This window comes from Rhineura floridana, chromosome 3, assembly GCF_030035675.1.
Source record: "Rhineura floridana isolate rRhiFlo1 chromosome 3, rRhiFlo1.hap2, whole genome shotgun sequence".
NCBI classification, from domain to species: Eukaryota; Metazoa; Chordata; class Lepidosauria; order Squamata; family Rhineuridae; genus Rhineura; species Rhineura floridana.
The window spans coordinates 163,364,286-163,384,266 of NC_084482.1; the positions used below are offsets into that span (position 1 = coordinate 163,364,286).

The 19,981-nt window shown below is 41.8% G+C and overlaps 1 long non-coding RNA gene across 1 annotated transcript in view; it reads right to left on the reverse strand.

Moving 5' to 3' along the window:
- Nucleotides 1-5,819: 5,819 nt before the first annotated feature.
- LOC133382353 (uncharacterized) overlaps nt 5,820-19,981 on the reverse strand; it is a 91,354-nt gene continuing 77,192 nt past the window's right edge. The window contains exon 3 of the long non-coding RNA XR_009761918.1: nt 5,820-6,026. This is a non-coding gene — a long non-coding RNA (uncharacterized LOC133382353). The remainder of the gene's footprint in view (nt 6,027-19,981) is intronic.

A 19,981-nucleotide genomic window follows, 5' to 3' on the forward strand; every position in this document is an offset into this window, starting at 1 on the left:
TTTTTTATGTGATTTTATTGTATTTTACTTACTGTTGTGCACCGCCCAGAGAGCCTTCTGGCTGTGGACGGTATAAAAATTGAATAAAATAAAATAAATAAATAAATGCTCAACCTATACTCTGGACAACAGGCTACTGTAAGGACAGAATATGGAGAAACCAATTGGTTCCCAATTGGAAAGAGTGAGAGACAGCGGTGTATTTTATCACCCTATTTATTTAATCTAGATGCAGAACATATCATATGGAAAGTGGGATTGGACCAAGACGAAGGAGGTGTGAAAATTTGGGGGAAGAAGTATCAATAATTTAAGATATGCAGATGATAGCATACTACTAGCAGAAACTAGTAATGATTTGAAACGAATGCTGATGAAAGTTAAAGAGGAAAGCACAAAAGCAGGACTACAGCTAAACATCAAGAAGACTAAGGTAATGACAACAGAAGATTTATGTAACTTTAAAGTTGACAATGAGGACATTGAACTTATCAAGGATTATCAATACCTTGGCACGGTCATTAACCAAAATGGAGACAATAGTCAGAAATTAGAAGAAGCCTAGGTCTGGGGGAGGCAGCTATGAGAGAACTAGAAAAGGTCCTCAAATGCAAAGATGTATTCACTGAACACTACAGTCAGGATCATTCAGACTATGGTATTCCCGATCTCTAGGTGTGGATGTGAAAGTTGGACAGTGAAAAAAGCAGATAAGAGAAAAATCAACTCATTTGAAATGTGGTGTTGGAGGAGAGCTTTGCAGATACCATTGACTGAGAAAAAGACTAATAACTGGGTGTTAGAACAAATTAACCAAGAACTATCACTAGGAGCTAAAATGATGAAACTGAGGTTATCATAGTTTGGACACATAATGAGAAGACATGATTCGCTAGAAAAGATAATAATGCTGGGAAAAAGAGGAGTAGAAAAAGAGGATGGCCAAACAAGAGATGGATTGATTCCATAAAGAAAGCAACAGACCTGAACTTACAAGATCTGAACAGGATAGTTTATAACAGATGCTATTGGAGGTCGCTGATTCATAGGGTCGCCATAAGTTCTAGTTGACTTGAAGGCACATCACAACAACAAAAATTCCTTAAATATATAAGATAAACCCACTGAGTGCAAAATAAGGCAAAATAGATAGACATAAATAAGGTGAAAAAATATTCTTATTGGCAGAGTCAGTTTGACCAAAGGGGGGGGGGAATCCAGCTCTTAACAAAAGAAACAGCAGCTAGAAATAGCTCACTACATTATTTCAAAATGGGCAATGATAAATACCCCCTCATAACCTACATGCACATCATTCAGAGATCACTAGCTTGAGAGGGCAGCACAGGCAATTAGTCTTAGCAGCAAGCTACACATTATGTTAAACATGTTTTTAAACAAGTGTGCTTAAGTTTCGCTTTTATTTTAAACAAAACATAGCCATGCTGCACTCTTGACCAGATTTCTACCACACACATACACCTTGCATTGTATTTACCTCCAAAAATAGGTAAGGGAGAGATTTCAGCAGGAAGCCAGCACCAGACGCTGCTCAGAGCAAGGCCTTGGGCTGAGGTACCCAGAGCTACTTTTCACTCAAAAATAAAAGTGGCAGCATTTTCACTTTTTTAAAATCACATTTAAAGGAAGATGTAGTTTGGCTCTTAAATTCTTTCATGATCCTATCAAGGAAAAGGAATTATTTGTATTTTCCTATTCAAGAAGGAATGACAGGTTTCTCTGTGGCTAACCAAGAGTTTACCCTTCTTCCCTCCCAACAGAGCCATGATGAAAACAGTGCAATAATCTCTGTCTGTCTGTCTGTCTGTGTATACAGCAAATTGTTTTGACAAGGGACAGTCATGTTTCCTGTGACTATGGGCACCTCCAGACTGCCACTATTTTCAGATAGGATTTAATCAGATACTGGCAAATTCAGATTACAAAATTAAAGTAGATTTGATGCTCTTGCATCACCCTCCCAATCAGTTTTTTTTCCAACAAGGAAAATGCACTGGAAAGCGTGAGATAACATGCACTTGACACAGTGCCTTCTAACCTCCCTGAAAACAATCAGAATAATTTTTCAATAAATAGCTGCCTCTGTCTAATCACACTGCAAACAAATCAAGATGAATGCTCAGTAAATAGCCAATGTATAATCTCCCCACAAACAAATCAAAGCAAGTGCTCAATAAACAAATTATCTGGAAGCAACCCAATGACACTTTTTAATTAGGGGCAATCTTGTTTGGACTTGGAGACATCTAGAAACCCAGGAGTGGAGCGCTATCACCTATTGCCACCACAACAGTAAACAAACCACCTGGACTGGTGTGAATCCCAGCATCACTTTGCAGAAATTGTGAAGAAAGATGGATCTGAAGGCTGCAATTTGAAAACTGCTCTTTCTTGACTGAGCAGACTATTGTAAATGGAGAATGCTTTCAGTTACTGTACTTTGCTTCTCTTGTGTCGCTTTCTTGCCTTAAAATATTTTCTTCCTCTAGCAGCCCATTGTCACCATTTATAAAATTAGCATTCATTTTCCTTTTCCATTTCCTAATTTCAAAGAACTCTTAAAACACCTCTTCTCTCCCCCCCCCCCGATATGCATGTGCTGTTTATCAGCTGGCTGTTTAAGAAGAGCCAAGAGAACACAGCTAAAATGTTTAGCAATGTCAGGGCTTCCCTAAGCAAAGAACTCAGTGGAAGCAATCAGACACACTTGCTGAAAATGAACAAAGTGAACCTAATGGGCAGATAAAAGAGTTAGATGGTATTTCCCAAGTGAGCCTTAGAAAACATGGTCTTGATTTCCAGCATTTAAATATCTGGCAAAAACCTGCTTGCTATACATTTTAGTGCATCAGTTCATTTGCCACTGGCAGGGGATCCTTCCAAAAGAGCAATAATAAAAGAAGAAGAAATAATTATTCCTCTCAGGGTTGCTAGTCTACCTTTCTTCTCCTCCCTGTCCTCCTAAATCAGGACTCCTGTGCCTTTGGCACTTTCAGATAGGAAGAAGTCCAACAGGTGCATTTTGTTTGGAACGGAGGTACATTGGCACAAAAAATATAAACTATATGCCTATTGTGATGTGGCAGTGGAAATTACAACCTTTGGTTGTCATAAGTCTCATGATGAAACAAAAGCTACCTCGTCATGATTTCTACAGTAAGATCAGGAGCCCTGCTTCAGCAGCTACATTCACATGTTATCACCAAGGGAATGATGATCACACATGACACTGAATGTGCGTGGAGGAGAAACAGGATCATGTGTCCAACCCTCACTTCCTAAGCATTTTTGGCATAACCTGCAAAAATGCTGCACCCCTTCATTCCCATTCAAGCTGCACAGATATATGTCTACAGGAATCACCTTATGAAAAACAAATGGGTGCTGCTGCTTCCTGACACAAATCATCACATTTTGCTAGAATTCAAGCCACTTTGGCTGGATTAAGACAGTGAAGCTTTGTTTTGTTTTAAACACATACTAACTGCAACTGTTAGGCAAACAGACTGACAGTATGAAAGTTCTGTCGTCTCCACTATCACAGCCTTTGGATCTTATGTCAGTGGAGAAGACATTCACTTTTTCATATGTGCACTTTTTCAATTTATTGGGCATTCTTGATAATTTGTGCTTGTTATGGTATCATGGGAATCATACACAATCCTGCTTTCAATACTGTTTGCAGCTGCAAAAGTGTTGAGACAGATATTGGAACATAGGAAGCTGCCTTATACAGTCAGAACCATTGGTTCCTCTAGCTCAATACTGTCTACACTGTCTGGCAGCAGCTCCACAGGGTTTCAAACAGAAGTCTCTCCCAGCCCTACCTGAAGATGCCAGGGATCGAACCTGGGACCTTCTGCGTGCAAGGCAGATGCTCTGTTAATGAGCTATAACCCCATCCCTAATACTGCTTCATTTCCAGTGGTGCATGTCCCATAGCTTTTTGCTGAAACCCCACACCCTTTCATACCACAAATATTCGGAGGGGGGGTTGTCTCTCTTTTGTTGCTGTAGAGCAAGAGTGCCCCCCCAAATGGCAATAATATGGTAAAGCTGAGAAAGCATCACAGAACAACTAAGGAAGTGGAATGTGTGGATGGCCCTGTATAAATCCACCACTAATACACTATTATTACACAATACCCCCACAAAAATCCACCACCCTGGAAGAGCCCATAGTGTTGAACTGATCATAGTTCACTGTGAAACACGGGACTAAGTCTTCAAGGTGATCCATACAGTTGAGGGATCCACTCATGCCAAAAAGGTTTTAAGTGCTTTTCTTATCTATATTCAGAAGCACTGAAAAGCACCTTCCGTTTGCCAGTTTTGGGGAGATTGCACTGAAAAGGGACAAAAGTGCTCACTCATGCAAAGTGAGATTAATATAATTTCCCGGGGCCAGCCAGCCAGGCATGAGGGGGCCCTCAGGCACCCCCCATGCAGCCAGCACGGGCTTATATAGGCCTGGCTTCTGCCTCCCGCATCGCCATGTTAGAGCACTAGCACTCTGTGTGCACATACTGACATGGCAACATAGGAGATGGGGTGATTGGGCTTATTTAAGCCTGTACCAACTGCATTGGGGGATGTTGTCTGGAAGGGTGGAGCTTCAAAATCCACATCAGCGTCAGATTGTGGGGCATGATTTATAGCCTGGGGTAAGGGGTTGATGTGCGCTGCAAATCATATCCAATGACCCAATGCTGGCACGAATTGCAGACCAGAACCTCCATCCTCCCAGGGGTCCTCAGGCCTGGGCCCTGTTTGGCTGCCCACTGGCACTGAACTTCTAATTTACCCAAGTGTCTGTTGAAGGAAGCACTGGTCTCATTCTGAGCTGGCTTTCTTTGCTTGACCTGGCCTCAGTGGTTGCTATTGTTAGATCTCAAGTGAATGTGTGAACTAATTCTTAGCAAAGCAAGAATAGTGTTAGACTGCACAGAGCATTTTACGTAGAGTGCACCAGTTGCATTGGCACATGCAACTACTTTTTATTCAATGTTTTGCAGCTGACATGAACTTCTGTGCATGAAACTGCAACACAGAATATTATGAAATGAAATCTGCTATCTGATGGAAATATGAGATTTTTCTCCACTAAAATCATAGTGTGGATTTAAATATTCCTCATGATTGCAGAACCCACAGGGAAGGCTTTTGTTAATCACTTTCAAAAGTCTGCCACCACTTGGGGAAACTACTTTAATACAAGTAGGTTTTCTCTCACTGTAGTTGCAAGTTTAGATGATTGGGGGGGGGGAAATGCCTTCTGGGAATTTTGCTTTTTCTCTTAATATTGTTAATAGAGTGGGGCAAGCCATGTCAGCCACCCTGCCCAAAGAATGTTAATGGCTGGTTGATGTTCCTTGACATAGTAACCTTCCTTGGATGTTTAGAATGGTGAGAGGTGGGGTGGAAAACCATCGGAAGATTGAGGAAGCATTTCCTGCAGTGCCCGTTCCCCATGATTTATTTATTATTATGTAAGGCATTTATATATCACTCAGAACAACTTAAAATTAGGTTCTGTGGGCTCTGCAGTTATTCGTGGTGATTTTAATGTATTAATGTTTTTATGTCCATTGTAATTTTATACTTCTGATTGTACGTCGCCCAGAGTGGTTGGATATCCTCCCAGATGGGCGACTAATAAATCCAATAAATAAATAAATATCACTTAATCATTCACATTTCTAAGTAGTGTACATCACAATAAAACATACAACAGAAAAACAATAAAACAAACAAAATTTATCATAAAACATAACACTGCCTTAAAATGCTTGCTGGAACAAGAAAGTCTTAAGTCATGTGCCTGAATTCAGCAAGGAGGGTGTCTCAGTTGGGAGTTCTGCAGGCTCGGGCCCACAACAGTGGCTGCACAGCTTCTAGTAATCATGAGCTGTGCATCTGAGCCATGGGAGACCACCAATAGTCTCTCCCCCCCCCCGGAAAAAATCTCAGTAATCGGGGAGGGGTTGATGGAGATCTGTGTGTGTCTGCGAAAAGAAACAAAAGAGAAACTGCAGTTAGATATAGAAAGTGAGCACTGGAATTAGAGTTCTGGAAAAATGATGTGGGGCAAAGGGGCATTTCATGCTTGTAGAAGTGCTGTGATGTCTGTCTCCACTTATGCAAAATTTTTATAACTGAAAACTAACTCAAATGATACATAAACATGGTTAAATCTCCAAGTGATCTCTCCTCACAAACCTGAGTATGCACTGCCCCGGAACCTCTTACCACTCAGGTAAATGGAAAACATATCACACTATCTAGGTAATTTCTGAAAGGAAACTCCATATGAGCTTGTTGATTACAGCAATTCTGGTGAGCAAAATAAAACTGCATCACATTGTGCAAGACAGCCAAATAGCTCTTGAGTATGAAATATAATGCTACAGATGACAGCTTTTTATTATTATTATTATTATTAACAATGGAGGTCTGCTTTTCAAATTCATATAATGAATGCCACATAGCTTAGGTCCAGGAATACTGTAAGGACTGCCTCCATCCATGTCATCCACCCTACTCCTAAAACCAGGAGATGCCCTTCCCTGTGCTGATGGGTGCCAGTGTGCCTGACAGTTAGAGTTACCAGGTCTCCGGTTTTTGGCCAGAGTCTCCATTTTTGGAGGGCCCCTCTGGCTCTCTGGCTAGCACCCCTTAATCTCCGGACTCTCAGCTTCAATTTAAAAAATAAATTTCTAGGTGGTCTGGTGCCCGAGATATACACCAAAACATCAAAAAAAAACCCGCACAATGGTTTTTTACAGATCTCTAAAACAATTCCTTGCTCTAGCTACAACTCCCATCAGCCCAATCCAGTGGCCATGCTGGCTGGGGCTGATGGGAGTTGTAGTTTTAAAAAGTAAGTTTTCAAGGCTCTGGCTGTAACCCCACCCTTTCAGGATTGTAGCCAATGAAGCCAGGGTTGTGACTTGTTGATCCAGGCATGCCTAGGCTTTATTTCAATGTCAGAAAATGGTGGTTTTAAGATTTTTGCAGTTTGCGTAAGTAATATGGCTTAACGTTGTTTTTTCTCTTCTGTCCAAGAGTCAGACCCTGGGCTATGAAATATGAAAGTATTTAATCCAATATCTGCTTTTCTGGGAGTAAAACAATTATAATCCCATGTACCTGAAGTAAACCCCATTGAACTCCATTAGGACTTACTTTTGAGTAGACATGGTTAGGATTGTACTGTAAATTAATGGGACTTTTGAGTAAACATAGTGCAGACTTGTGTTTGTGTTGTGAATCTTTCTCTCCCCCTCCAACCCTATTTTTAAAGAAATTAGGCAGGGTTTATCACAGTTTTTATTATGTAGAAAACTAATACTATTTTTTTTAAAATGTTCCTCAATGACCAACTGTTTTGACAATAAACTATTATATGGGGTGTATTTTTACACCTGCATATATGTGTGTGTGTGTAGGGTTGGTGATTGGAAACCAAGGCAGCTCACAATAACAAATAAATCACTTTAAAAACCAATAATCATAAAAAGTATAAACAGTTGGAAAACAGCTTAAAGTGGCATGATTCCAAATTTTTGGTTGGATGAATGAAGTTTATTTATTTATTTTTATTTATTTATTGTTTGATTTATATCCCGCCCTTCCTCCCAGTAGGAGCCCAGGGCGGCAAACAAAAGCACTAAAAACACTTTAAAAATTATACAAACAGACTTTAAAATATATTAAAACAAAACATCTTAAAAAACATTTTTTAAAGCTTTAAAAACATTTTTTTAAGGAAAAGGTTTAAAAACATATTAAAAAGCAATTCCAACAGACTGGGATAAGGTCTCAACTTAAAAGACTTGCTAAAAGAACAAGTTCCTTATCACTTCAGGGTAAAGTTTTCCCTGGTTGAGTAAGCCCCATTGAATACATTGGGACTTGCTTCTGAGTAAACAAACATAGGATTGCACTATAAATATCTTTACAGGTTGCATAAATAATAAACATATTCGATAGTCATGCTTATATAAATATTTTCATAGAATTATAGAATAGTAGAGTTGGAAGGGGCCTATAAGGCCCATCAAGTCCAACCCTCTGTTCAATGCAGGAATCCAAATCAAAGCATTCCCGACAGATGGCTGTCCAGCTGCCTCTTGAAGGCCTCCAGTGTTGGAGAGCCCACCACCTCTCTAGGTAATTGGTTCCATTGTCGTATGGCTCTAACAGTTAGGAAGTTTTTCCTGATGTCCAGGCGAAACCTGGCTTCCTGCAACTTGAGCCCATTATTCCGTGTCCTGCACACTGGGACAATTGAGCAGAGATCCTGGCCCTCCTCTGTGTGGCAACCTTTCAAGTACTTGAACAGTGCTATCATATCTCCCCTCACTCTTCTCTTCTCCAGGCTAAACATGCCCAGTTCTTTCAGTCTCTCTCTCCTCATAGGGCTTGGTTTCTAGTCCCCTGATCATCCTTGTTGCCCTCCTCTGAACCTGTTCCAGTTTGTCTGCATCCTTCTTGAAGTGCAGAGACCAGAACTGGACGCAGCAGTCAAGATGAGCCCTAAGCAGTGCTGAATAGAGGGGAACTAATACTTCACATGATTTGGAAACTATACTTCTGTTAATGCAGCCTAATATAGCATTTGCCTTTTTTTGCAGCCACATCACACTGTTGGCTCATATTCAGCTTGTGACCAATGACAATTCCAAGATCCTTCTCACATGTCTTATTGCTGAGCCAAGTCTCCCCCATCTTATAACTGTGCATTTGGTTTCTTTTTCCAAAGTGTAGAACTTTGCATTTATCCCTGTTGAATTTCATCCTGTTGTTTTCAGCCCAATGTTCCAGCCTAACAAGGTCCCTTTGAATTTTGTTTCTGTCTTCCATGGTATTAGCTATGCCCCCCAATTTTGTATCATCTGCAAATTTGATAAGCATGCTCTGTACCTCCTCATCCAAGTCGTTAATAAAAATGTTGAAGAGCACTGGGCCCAGGACCGAGCCCTGTGGTACCCCACTCATTACTTCTGCCCAGTTTTCTCATACTGTGTCCCTATAAGTATCCGATTTCACACTATGATTGTACAATACTTCCTTTACATTTTAAGTATGTCTTGGGGTAATCATGGTTCTCCATTGTTTTCATCCTGAGGGGCAGATAGGCTGAGAGATGGTGAGTAGCCCATGGTCACCCACTACAGTTTATAGCTCATTTCCATTTTGAAAAATTAATTAAAACAATATACATGCAGGCAAAATTTATTAAGTGGATTCACACAATACATTTAAAGCACATCCAACTTGCATTTAAAGTGCAGGACTTCCCCTAAAGAATTCTGGGAAGTGTCATTTCCCCCTCACAGTTATAGTTCTCACCACTCTTAACAAGCTGCAGTTCCCATGATTCTGTGCTGGGATTCATGTGCTTCAAATGGGTGTTGAATGTGCTTTAAATGAATGGTGTGGATCTGCCCTAGGTATGATGTGCATTCAAGAGTGAATTGAAAAGAACAATTTTAAAAGATACTTCTTACTCTTACTCATTTCTCAGACCTCTTTCTGAAGTGAAGAGTCAAATCTGTAAAGAAGTTTGGAGCAGTCACGTTAAAAGATAAGGGCAGGGCATTCCAGGCAGGGGGTTGCCAACCCTGCTTGGATATGGATGTATTTTCAGAGGAACCCTAGTCAAGGTTTACCAACAGCACAATCCAAACTATATCTACTTAGAAGTCAGTCCTGTTGAGTTCTATGGGGCTTAATCCCTTAGTAAGTGTGTTTAGAATTGCAGCCTTCAGGAGCATCCATCTTTACTCCCCAAAGCTCCCATCTAACATCTCCACAACACTAAGCTCCTTTGTCCCTGCAGTGGCCTTCTGGTGACTGCCCTGGCCTGAAGGCACTTAACTCTTCTTGCTGTAAGCAAGTAGGCTAGATTAAATGTTCCCTACCCAGGCTCCACCTTTTAGCTAAGATTTCTATCTTAATTTCCAATCAGATATATTTTTTTAATTGTATGCTCCAAGCAACTGTGATTGATGCTTAATGACATTACTGGAGCCCGCCCCGTGACATCACTCAGGCCCGCCCCATGGCATCACTTGGGCCCGCCCCTCAAATCTCAGGTTTTGGGATGCTTCTGACCTGGCATCCCTACTGACAGTAGATGAAGGCTCAGTTAATACCCCCTCAAAAATCCATAATACACGAGACACTGTTTGTTCTTCCTGCTGAGTTCCTGTTTGTACTGGCTTGGCCTTTCTAGCATTGAACAAACTCCCTCTTAAACATGCCAACCTTTCACTAGATGCCATGATTGGGCACCCACCTTCCCATCTAGGGTTGCCAGGTCAGAAGAATCCCAAAGTGGGATTTCAGGGGTGGGCCCTAGTGATGTCATAGGGGCAGACCATAGTGATGTCATCAAGTATGATACGCTAAGCATCTACCACAGTTGATTGGAGCATACCACTCAAACAAAAAATTTCTCTGACTGGAAATTAAGATAGAAATCTTAGCTAAATTAGGGTGTTTCTGGGTCCAGGTGAAGTGACAGGATCATTCCTTCATACCTGCTTAGGGAATTTGGGTGAGGAACATTTAATGTAGCCTACTTGCTTCTGTGAAGAAGGGTTTAAGTGCCCTCTGGCCAGGCCAGTCACGAGAAAGCCATTGTAGGAAGAAGAGAGCCTAATGTGAAAAGCATTCAGGATAGATGCCCCTGAAGGCTGCAAAATGCAAAGATGTATCACTGAACACTAAAGTCAGGATCATTCAGACCATGGTATTCCTGATCTCTATGTATGGATGTGAAACTTGGACAGTGAAAAAAGCAGATAAGAGAAAAATCAACTCATTTGAAATGTGGTGTTGGAGGTGAGCTTTGCGCATACAATGGACTGTGAAAAAGACAAATAATTGGGTGTTAGAACAATTTAAACCAGAATCATGATTAGAAGCTAAAATGATGAAACTGAGGTTATCATAGTTTGGACACATAATGAGAAGACATTTTGAAAAGACAATAATGCTGGGAAAAATAGAAGGGAATATTAAAATAAGAAGGCCAAACAAGAGATGGATTGATTCCATAAAGGAAGCCACAGACCTGAACTTACAAGATCTGAACAGGGTGGTTCATGACAGATGCTGATTCATAGGGTCCCATAAGTCGTAATCGACTTGGAGCAGAACAACAACAACAAGCCCCATAGAACTCAACATGACATACTTCTGAGTAGATATTGTTAAGACTGTGCTGTTGGTAAGGCTTGACTAGGGATCCTCTGCAACAATATCCATATCAAAGCGGGGTAGACTACCCCCTGCCTGGAATGCCCTGCCTGCCTTTTAACATGGCTGCTCCAAACTTCTTTACAGACTTGACCCTACAATGCGGAGAGAGGTCTGAGAAATTACTAAGAGTTAAGAAGATTCTCTACTCTTCCCTGCCAATTCTGGGGGCTGCTATAAACTCACTTTGACAGCCAACCCAATTCCAGTGAGTAATAATTGATAGAGAGAAAACACACACGGTTTGGTCCACCTTCAGAGGCAGTAGCTTGGGAACAACAGCAATTGAAGCCACACTTCCCAGTATGTGAATTCTCTTTTACCACTATTGGGCAAGAAACAAACCATAATGCAAATAACAAGGTGCATCAGCAGTGGGATTAAGGAGGTTGAGCTGACCACATGGAACTACTGTTGTTCCTTCTAAGGATGTAAGGGAGGAAGATCAGAGGCAAATGAAATGCAAATAGAAAAACAAAAACAAAAGACAGTGATGATTTCCTAAATGCAATACCATACCAACCACAACAAGATTCCTATGACTTAGATAGAAAACTCAGCATCCCACAACCAGTCAGGTTTCTAACTAAAACTAAAAAAATCCTGGCAGTCAGCCAAAGTCACATAAATCCCCATGCAGCACAACCTTACCTGTGGGCTGCAGTTAGTGCACAATGCTGTGGCACGATTGCTGACATAAGTAAGACCCTATCAGCAATAACACCTCTGCTCTGAATTCTGCACTGGTTGCCAATTTGCTACCAGGCCAAGTTCAAGGTGTGCTTTCCACATTACGGGTGCCACATAGTACTTGTTCTGCTCTTGTAAGAAATCCATCCCTTAGTGTGGCAGTACCTACGCTTTGGAACTCCCTGCCTATTTACATTAGGCAGGCACCTTCATTGTACTCATCTTGGCACCTGCTAAAAACATTTTTGTTTAAGCAGGCCTACCCAGGCATGTAGAAGCTATTATGTTTTTTATCTGTTTTTAACTCTTTGTTGGTTTTATTACTTTGAACATTTTAAATACCTGTCTTTAACTGTTTTTGCCAATATTTTCATTCTTTTAATTCCTTCTATAAACCATTTTGAGGTTTTTTACAATAAAGCAGTATATAAATGTTGTAAATAAAATACATAAATATATTTTGGAGTCACTGTGGTCCTTGGGTCTCTTTCCTCTTTTGTACTGAGTCAGGCCATTTGGTACCATCTAGCTCAGTACTGATGATATGGACTAGCATTGGCTTTTCAGGATTCCAGGCAACAGTCTCTTCCAGAATTTGGATTTTGGACTTTTGCATGCAATCATGTGCTCTACCGCTGAGTTACAGCCCTGTTTAAAAATGTATCTTTTAAAATTGTTCTTTTTAATTCACTAATGAATGTGAAGCCACAGACCTGAACATACAAGATCTGAACAGGGTGGTTCATGGCAGATGTTATTGAAGGTCACTGATTCATAGGGTCACCATAAGTCGTGATCAACCTGAGGGCACATAACAACAACAACTTACTTGTTATGGTTATTGGATTTTAAAGAGATTTATTTTACAAATGGCTTTATTTCTTGTGATCTGCCTTGGTTTCCAACCCTACCTCACAGGGTTGTTGGAAATGTTCCATATATACACACACTGGATATGTAAAAATTCATACACCCTATATAATAGTTCATTGTCAAAACCAGTTGGCCATTGGAAAACATTTTTTAAAGTATTAGTTTCCTGCCAAATAAAGGCAGTGAACATCTAAGTATGCCCTTCCTAATTGCTTTTTTTTAAAAAAAAGGATTGGAGGTGGAGAGAAAGATTTACAACACAATCCTTTTCTGTTTACTCAAAAGTCCAATAGATTTTCAGCACAATCCTAACCATGTCTACTCAAGAGTAAGTCCTACCAAATTCAATGGGCTTATCTCCCAGGTATGTGGAATTAGCACTGCAGCTTTACTTCCAGAAAAACTTCATACTGGGAAGGTGTTCAAACAGGTTATGAATAAGACAAACTGCCCTTTTTATCAGTCCAGTAAAATTTAAACTTGTTTGACTCCTTAATTAGAAAAGTATAACACTGCAGCATGTATAATTTTTAAAAGTTCTGTTCAAAAATTATTTAAAAGATAAAATGTATAATATGCCATTTTTTTGCAATTTATTAAGCCCTGCATGTACACTTTAATGCCTATCAAGCTCTTGCTGTGATCTTCTGTTGTAGTGCAATCCCATTCATGTTTACACAGAAGCAAATCCCAATCCCATACAGAGAAAATACTCTTTATGCTGCTGAATGCTATATATTTACTGAATTCCTGATGTGAGACAAGCAGAAAAAGGAAACTGTTCTCAGAACTTGAAATGAGGTTAGTTATTGCTATTGTCAATCACAACTCTGACTTCACTTATTGGCTAAAAACCTGAAAGGGTGGGGATTAGAGCAGCCAGTCCTAATAGAAGTTGTGGGGGGGTGGCGGCTGACATTTTGGTTCATATCTGTTGAACTTAGGGTTGCCAGGTTCTTGGCCTGAGACTGATCCTGTATCTTTAGGAGAAGAGAAAGTCAGCCAAGTGCAGGTGTTTGTGGAACCCTATAATGAGAAAAACCACAAGGTGGAATTCTTTCTTCCCCCTGCACAACTTGTAAAGATACAGAAGACCTCTTGGAGACTGGGCCTGGCAACCAAGGGGTTTTCTGTATCTTTAAAAGTTGTGCAGGGGGAAGGGAGAATTCCACCTTGTGGTTTTTCTCATTACAGAGTTGCAAGAACACCTGCACTTGGCTGACTTTCTCTTCTTCTAAAGATCAGTCTCAGGCCAACAACCTGGCAACCCTAGTTGAACTAGACCACCTAGAAACTTAATTTTAAAAAAAAATGAAAGTGAAGAGTCCAGAGATTAAGGTGGCTAACCCAGAGATGACCCCCAAAATCCAGAGTCTACACGCAAAAACTAGAGACCTGGCAACCCTATTCCCTTCTGTTCTAAACAGAAGAGAGGTGCAGAGAGCTTCTCTCTGTCATTGAGTGCAGCTGTGGCTGATGTGGGTGTCTTTTCCCCTATTGATGGGGTGACTGATGGGGGGCAAGACATGACCACACCATTGCCACCCCACAAGGAAGACTCGTGACACAAGATTGGAATAATGTTATATTTATTAAATATAACATGCTAAATCCAAAACCAGACAGCCAAATTCAAATATAAGTACTTCGGGCAGGTGAGGCTAAACCTAACTACGTGGGACTACACGCCCACCTTCTTAAGGCATCTATTCACCTCATTGCATAACTCCACAGTCAAGGATGCGGGTGAAATCCCCCCTCCTTGCTTTTGGAGCCAGGTGCGTGGTTCCAACCTCCACACCATGGCCCCGCCGTACAGGCGTTCACCATGATGCGCAAGCCAGTCCCACAAGGACACCATCCAGATCGCCACCATGCATGAAGCCCTGATGGTTCCCTGGGGAGTGCCCCTTTCTCAGGATGCCTTAACCGCCTAAATATAATCCCCATATACCTCACCTGCCCGAATTCTATGCCCGCCAAAGCTGACACAACCCAACCCATCCAAAGAGCCAATCGAATTAAACCCAAGCAGCATGGAGTAGGCAAAACCAAAGGGATTCTGAAATCAGGATCTCCCCCAAAAAATTCCTACTCGGCCCCATTCTGGCGACCAGCAAAAGCCCATACTGACAAGGGAGGGAGGGTGGGTGCCGCGAGGCAAAAAAGGCAAGCGCGGGAAGGAAAGGAGCCGCCTTATATAAGGTGCTCAAATGCCCTTCCCTATTGGGTAAGCAATCTCACGTGGCTTCAAACGTACATAATTCAAACCCTCACGAGTCCTCCCTATAATAATGGCGGCGGCAAATACGTCCCCTTTTAATAGGAACGACATTGCCACCCCACAAGGAAGACTCGTGACACAAGATTGGAATAATGTTATATTTATTAAATATAACATGCTAAATCCAAAACCAGACAGCCAAATTCAAATATAAGTACTTCGGGCAGGTGAGGCTAAACCTAACTACGTGGGACTACACGCCCACCTTCTTAAGGCATCTATTCACCTCATTGCATAACTCCACAGTCAAGGATGCGAGTGAAATCCCCCCTCCTTGCTTTTGGAGCCAGGTGCATGGTTCCAACCTCCACACCATGGCCCCACCGTACAGGCGTTCACCATGATGCGCAAGCCAGTCCCACAAGGACACCATCCAGATCACCATCATGCATGAAGCCCTGATGGTTCCCTGGGGAGTGCCCCTTTCTCAGGATGCCTTAACCGACTAAATATAATCCCCATATACCTCACCTGCCCGAATTCTATGCCACAAGAGGGGATCAGCTTAAGCTTGTTCCCCTCAACCCAATGAAGATAACAAATCCTGTAAACCCTTCATAAGATCCTCCAGAAACAAATCACACCCCTGCTCCGAAAGATGAACCCCATCACCCCGGAACAAATATGGGGCATGGAACTTAATTCTATTATGGGGAATGAATGCCCCACCAAGCGACAGAACTAATGCCCTGATTTTCCTGTTAACCCATTTCCTAGACCTATCGATCCGATTGGGATGAACAGCACCCCTCCACACCCTTCTGACTAGCATGTCTGACCAAACAATTATAAGTTGGGGGTACGAGCTAATAAGCCACTTGAGATCGCGCGTAACCTTGAGCAGCAAGTCCAATCCTGGACGCTGCACCAAATCATTTTCCCCCAAATGAACCAACAAGATATGTGGCCGATCGGCCGCCGACATAATCTGACACACAGAAGGTAAAAACGCATCCCATAGCATGCCCCTACGGGCTACCCAATGGACCGTAGCTGTGGCAGAAAGCTGCAGCTGAGTTCCGGGAGCAGACGAAGATGCCCGCCGATGAGCCCAGAACAAAATTGAGTGGCCACACAAGACGATCCTCACAGGAATAGGAAGGCTTAGCAAACCTAAGGAAACAAAAACAAAATTCCTATTATTAAAATCTGACATAGGATTTAAATGCATCGGAACGCCATCGTCCAATCGCCTGTATATCACTGACGCATATGCCCACGAGGGCAAACAAACGAACGCTGGGGCAGGTAGAATAAACAAATTCACCACTAACACGGGAACATATACACCACTGATTGAAAATCCAAACACCAAACTCAAAAGGCAAGTGAATAAAACAAGGCTTATATTCAAGGTAAAACAAACGGGAATAAAGCGCCAGCTAAAAAGCCGCCCGTGGGCGGGGGAGAACGCCTGCCGCCCAGCTGATTGGCGGGGAACACAACAAGGGAATGGTAAGACTAAAACAATACAGGGAAGGTAACCAATCAATAAAAAACTTAGAATAGAGCAAACTGTAACAGCGATACGCCAACGGAGCCGCAGGAAGGTAGATCCAACCGCATGTGCCGCGAGGCGAAAAAGGCAAGCGCGGGAAGGAAAGGAGCCGCCTTATATAAGGTGCTCAAATGCCCTTCCCTATTGGGTAAGCGATCTCACGTGGCTTCAAACGTACATAATTCAAACCCTCACGAGTCCTCCCTATAATAATGGCGGCGGCAAATACGTCCCCTTTTAATAGGAACGACATTTTGTGGCCCTGTTTCTTTTTCTGCTATTTTAGATGTGGCAGCCATTGTGCTATGCCCCTAAGGCAGGCATTTTGTGTTATGCTACACCCCCATAGCAGCCATTGTGCGACTAGCATTCACGGCACTTCCTAAAAATTCCAAATGTGCCTACTAAACCAAAAAGGTTGGTGACTCCTTACTTGCAGAGTAGGATGGGAGACTGTGTGGTGCCAGAACCTGCCAAGTTCTGCAGGGACTGGGCTGCTGTATATAAGGGTTTATCCAGACCCTGAAGAGATTTGATTATTGGCAGCACCTGAGTCAAATCCAACCCTCTTGCCTTCCCAATTTTGGGGCACTCAATCCTTTTCCAAATCTAACCTGAGTCTCCAATCCCCATTCCACCACCCTCTCTCTCACACACAAACACACCAGCCATTTGATCCTCCTTCTCCCCAAATTTCCAAAAGTCCTCCTTTCCTAGATGTCAGAAATGCTAAGTCTACTACACTTCTTGGGATTTCTAGTGCCTAGATTGCTGCTGTATTAGCAGCAAATACTAGAGGAAAAGAAATATCCTTCTTTTCTGCCACCAGCAGAGCAGAAGCAATGTATGCAAGAAGGGGGGGGGCAGCGGACTGAAAGCCTGCAAGTGCTTGTTTGTTTGTTTGTGTGGGTCGGTGGGAGGGAGCAGTAGAAGAACTAAAGGGTTCATAATGTTTATCTCACATTTGAGGCAAGCACTGTATGTTACTAAAGTTCATTTTCAAATTGGTGACACCTCTATGTGGGAGGCAGAAGTTCTCTAGCTCAGATTGATATCTGAGGTGGAGGAGAATGATCAGGGGACTTGCACTCAGTTCAGAATACAGGCACGCATTAAGTATCAAATTAATATTCTGAACTGAGTGGTTATGGGATGGATGTTGGAGACCCAGCTATTTCTTCTTTGCAACTAGTTTCTCAATCTGAAAACAGTGATTTACCAAGCACAAAAATGCATATACAAGGGGTTCTTCATCATTAAGATGTTTTTTGATCTAGTGCAATACAGCATTCTACTTTGAAAGGAACCAAACAGCAGCATTTCTTTAAGTGTTCCAATTAACTACAAACTATTTAACATGCGGATGGAATGGGGGAGAAGAAGGGAAGTGTCCATTGAATTCTGATTAACACAATTAGCCAAATCTCTACACATGTTCATAAAGTTGCCTGTAAGGGAGGACCAAGGTAAAGAAAAGCCTGCTAAGAATTTTCAATATGCCAAGGTCAATGGCCACTTAATTAAAAGAAATTAAAGGGATAGGCCGGCTCCCAAAGCCAAATACAAACTAAAGAAAAGGCAAATACTAGCATTTAAGAAATAGCAATATATTATTATTTGAAAATTGCACAACATGTTTTAAAAACCTTGGGAAAAAGTCTTCATGTACACCAGCTGCATGCCATTTAAAACCATTAACTCACATACATGCACACAAATCCTACCTCTAACATCCCAATGCATGTCACCTTCAATTCAGACTTTCTTGTATTGCTGGGATGGGGAACTTTTTTCATCTTGAGGGATGCATTCCCTTCTGGGCAACCTTGTAGGAGCCATGTGCTGCTGGTGGGTGGGGGCCAAAAACAAATGTAGGTGGAGTAATAAATGCTAGTTTTTACAAATACTCGCACACCCCTCTCTACCCTCCATCCTGACAAGCAAGAAGTGTTATCAGAGTTCAGGGACACATTCCAGTCAGGCAAAAACACTCAAGGAGGGTGTGAAGGAGGGCCAGTGAGAAATGTGACCTGGGATGAGAGGGTGTGGTGACGGGGAATTTTATATATACATACATGTATAGCTAATGGGGAATTCATAAATAATAAGCAAAATATATTCTTTTATAAAGCTATAAAGGTTCATAACATTTTAATAGTTTAGTAGGAAGCCAGATCCTTTTCTTCTTGCAGCTGTCTCCCTGACTATGCTGGTCATTTGGAACTATTTGTACTCAAAACAATTGATAACACTGTGCTAAATATCTCGGTACCTCTAAGACGTAGAAAGAATTGCAGAATAGCTAAGATGCTTAGCTCACTGTGAAAATGTACTTTCATGTGAAGTACTGAACACTGCCAAATTCATTAGAACACCAAATTCACTAGAACACGATGCAGAGAAATATAGTACCTATGCAATGCCTATGCAAAATACCTGTGTAATACTGTCATGTCTATGTTATTCTGATGTGTTAAAGTACAAAGTACCTATGCAAAATGCCTGTGTAATACTATCATGTTTATGTCAGTCTGATGTGTTAAATCCTGATTGGTAGATGCTAAAGTCTTTGTCCTGAAATGTATAAAAAAACCCAGGCAAACAGTGCCAAGTTGCAGTTCTCCATTCGCTAGGAGGGAGACTGACCAAGTGTTAGGGTTGCCAGGGTGTTGGCCTGAGACTGATCTTGTATCTTTAGGAGAAGAGAAAGTCAGACAAGTGCAGGTGTTTGTGGAACCCTATAATGAGAAAAACCACAAGGTGGAATTCTTTCTTCCCCCTGCACAACTTTCAAAGATACAGAAGACCTCTTGGAGGCTGGGCCTGGCAACCAAGGGGTTTTCTGTATCTTTAAAAGTTGTGCAGGGGGAAGGGAGAATTCCACCTTGTGGTTTTTCCCATTACAGAGTTGCAAGAACACCTGCACTTGGCTGACTTTCTCTTCTCCTAAAGATACAGGATCAAGATCAGTCTCAGGCCAACAACCTGGCAACCCTACCAAGTGTACACTTGTCACCCAATAAAGGCCTACCTTTTTGCTGCAAGCCTGTGTCTTCAAAAATTTTATTCAAGGACCCCCAGCAAAAGTTCCCAATGGAGAAATACAAAATTCTCCAACAGTGGCACGGGAGAGTCCTGATACAGAGCCAGATAGAGAGGACTGGAAGGCTGTGTTCAGCCCTCAGGCTCCCTATCCCTAACATACTGAGAGGGAAGTCTGAAAGTGTGTTTGAGTGAGCACACTTAAAATCCTGCTCATAGCTGGAAACCTCAATAAGGGAGGAATCTTCCTTCAAACATTCCCTTTCAATCAGAAAGCTCTCCCCAGTTTTAGTCCACATGCACCC